This window comes from Vombatus ursinus, unplaced genomic scaffold, assembly GCF_900497805.2.
Source record: "Vombatus ursinus unplaced genomic scaffold, bare-nosed wombat genome assembly UNPS02014808.1, whole genome shotgun sequence".
Classification (NCBI taxonomy): domain Eukaryota; kingdom Metazoa; phylum Chordata; class Mammalia; order Diprotodontia; family Vombatidae; genus Vombatus; species Vombatus ursinus.
Genome location: NW_020954586.1, coordinates 1,285,872 through 1,289,319, shown reverse-complemented (window position 1 = coordinate 1,289,319; position 3,448 = coordinate 1,285,872).

The following is a 3,448-nucleotide window of genomic DNA, read 5'->3' as shown; positions in this document are numbered from 1 at the left end:
GAGAAGCTGGGAGGTGAAATCAACAAGAGATGCTGAGAGGTGAAATTGACAGGCCCTGGCACCATATTGGATTTTGGGGTGACAAAGAGTGTGGAGCCCAGGATGACTCCTAGGTTGGGAGCCTGAGGGAATGGGAGGATAGGGTGCCCTTTATAGTATTAGAGGAGGTGAGAGAAGGGTTAGATGTCTACCGGACATCCAGTTTGGGATGTGTGAAAGGCAGCTGAATAGGTAAGACTGGAGATCAGGAGAGAGACTAGGTCCCCTTCTACCTTTTTTCAGTTTTATACCTGACTCCCTCAAACCACCTCTACCACTGACCCCCTTTTTAGTTCTCATGGAAGGCTCCAAGTCCCACCTCTGGGTATTTTCCCTGGCTTTCTCCCATACTGGAATGCTTTTCCTCCTCTGCCTCCGGTTCCTTCTAAAAAGGAAGCTAAAACCACACCTTTCTTAGTGCTTCACTTTCCTCTGAGATTACCTGCCATTCACCCTGTAGATATCTTGTTGCTCAGTCATGGCCCATAGGGTTTTCTTGGCAGAGACACTAGAGTGGTTTGTCATTTCCTTCTCCAGTTCATTTTACAGATGAGGAAACTGGCAAATAGGGTTAGGTGACTAGTCCAGGGTCACACAGGTAGTAAGCAAGGCTGGATTTGAACTCAGGAAGATGAGTCTTCTAGACTCCAGGCCTGGCACTCAATCCACAGCACCACCTAGTTGCCTAGACATCTTGTATGTACAGTTGTTTGAATTTTATCTCCCCCTTTAGAATGTGAGATCCTCGAGGGCAGAGGCCATGTTTTTGCTTGGGTTTGGACCCCCCCAGTGCTTACCACAGTGCCTGACACATAGTAGGCACTTAAATGTTCACTGACTGACCTGGTGAGGGTAGGCACAAGACCTAGTTGGGAAGGGCTGAGGGCAACCTCTTTTATTTGGAGGCACAGACCATGCAGCCTGGAGAGGTATCCAAAGATCCAGCCCCAGGGCCGCACACAGTAGGTACTAAATGAACACCTGCGGACTGAAGACAACAGGCAAAGAGCTGGTGTCACGCCTGGGAAGGCCATTTGTTCCAGTGACATGTTGATGTTGAACCCCTGTTCCAAGGTCTTCACCATATGCTAGTTCTCCCCTCTGCCCATTTCCTCACATAATCCAAGCTCCCTGAGGGGAAAGGGGTCATTCCTCTGTGTCCCCAGCACCCATGCCCAGCAGGTACTTAATGGATGCTTACTGAATTCAATTGGTGATTTTCCTGCTCTTGTAGACACAGGGCATGGGGCCTGGGACCCCACTCCTCCCCTGACCCACTGAAGCAAATTAAGCCTGGGCTAGTCTGGAGGGAAGGGACAGGCTCTAATTCTGTCTCTGCTGCTCCTTACCATGTGTCATCGTCCCCATCCCCCCCTTCTAGATCAGAGCAGCAGAAATGAGTTGTCTCCTTATAGCCAGGCTCACCACCTGGCATGCATCTATCAGGTGGTCTTCTCTGACTCTTCCCCGGGCTGGGGGGAGGCATTGGATCCCGCCTGGCATTCCCCCACCCCTGCCGCCCCAGCACAATCGCTGCCCCACTCTTCCTCAGCAAACACAGAGCTATTCTTGGATTCCAAAGGCTCCAGCCTGTCCACACAAGGATGGAGTGGGACCGAATGGGGCTGTGCTGCCCTGCCTAAAGGCCTGCTGCCATCTGCTGGCGGTTCAGAGAACTCTCAAGACGAGGCACCTTCCCTCCCCTTCTCACTTGGCCTGAATGGGGTTGCTAGGAAGCGATTAAAACCTCACAGAACGTCTGTGAGTCATGGACCAAGACAGGTTGCCTGGGGCTGATGAGCCTCCCTGTGTGACCTGCACACATTGACCCCACATGGTCCAGATCTTGGATTGCTGCTGTGGAGCTGCAAGTATAACTCTTGGGAAATCCTCTCGTTGGCAGCAGCAGTGACTTGACCAAGGACATCAGACACTACCCCAAGGGCCTTTCTGGGCTGGTGCTGTCTGCGTCAGCTGCCCCCGAACGGCTTCTCCTTTTGGTCACTCGCTAGTCATTCTGAGTAGCTCAGAGGAGCATTTGGGGAGAAAAGCATCTGGCAGTGTTCTTGGAGAGGGATGTGTGTGTGAGCCCCACCTCGGCCCCGCACTTGCTACCTGGGCACTCACTACCCGGTCCAACCTTCTGACGCCTCGTGAGGCTCTGCCTGTACCGTCTCTACATTCTGTGATGTAAGATCTGGCAGGTACAGCCCACTCCAAGGGTGAAATGCCACACCTAAGAGCTGAGCCATCTCGACAAGTGGACTGTGCATTTTACTCAAGTATTTATGATTGGATTTCTTTAAAATTATGGAATCCTAGAGCTGGTTCATCTGCTCCAACCTACAGCCCAATGGTACTAACCATGGAGGAGAACCATGCAAATTATTGTTTGAATTCCATAAGCTTATTTTTTCTCATTCTCTAAGTGACAAACTATGATGCCAAAGATAAGAAAGGCAGTGTGGCCTGGTGGGCAGAGGGCTGGCCACAGAGCCACATCCTGTGTGGCTGGCTGATCTCTGGGGGCCTCAGGCCAACTCTCAAAGCTGTTTCAGTCCCGTGGCTTATCAGCCCTGGTAGAAGGGGGTGCCCAATGATGAAGTCCCAGGTCTACACTCCAGACCCCTGGCTCCCCCTTCCTACTCTCATCCAGCCCCTCTTCAAGGAACAAGCTAGTAGAATTTTACTTCGGAGTTTTCTGGCCTCCCTGGTGCCCTCCACTTCTTGGACAGCACCGTCAGCCTCTCTCTCACTTCAAGGTTTTCGCCATTCCCACCTTCCAATCAAATACAGTGTGTTGATCTCGCTGGGTCTGAATGTTTCTGGGCCAGAAACACTTAGTGACAAAACCCTCAGGAATAAATGGGTTAACATGCCCTTCCTGGGGCTGCTGGTGAGGGTCAATTCTTTCTTCAGCTTAATTCTGATTCTCTGGTTATCGTCAATCATGGCAAGATCAAATGGCTACTTTATGCTAGAAAGAAAACTACATCTGCAAGAAAAAATGTAACAGTACACAGCGAAAAGGATCAATGCCTGCCTGGCCAAGACCAACCCTTTCCAAACAGCGGTGGCCCTGACCTCTTCCTCATCGTCGCTTGTGAGGCAACATCCAAAGGAGCAGAGAGATCAAACCCGGCAGTCACGCCTGGCCTGCCCTTAAATTCTAAGGAATAGTGAAGTCATTAGCTTAGTGATGGTTGTGGTTGTGACAGTTGGTCAATTTCCACACTGGCAAAGGGAAGAATTTTCAGAATTTCCTTCAAGGGCTGGCAGGCTATTTTATGTTTTAATAGACTATAGAGTCCTCACAAGTGACCACAATACACCAAATACGAATGACCAAGGTCTAATTTTAATGCAGCAAATGCCACCTAAAAACTAAACTTAAGGCTCTTAAGTGACC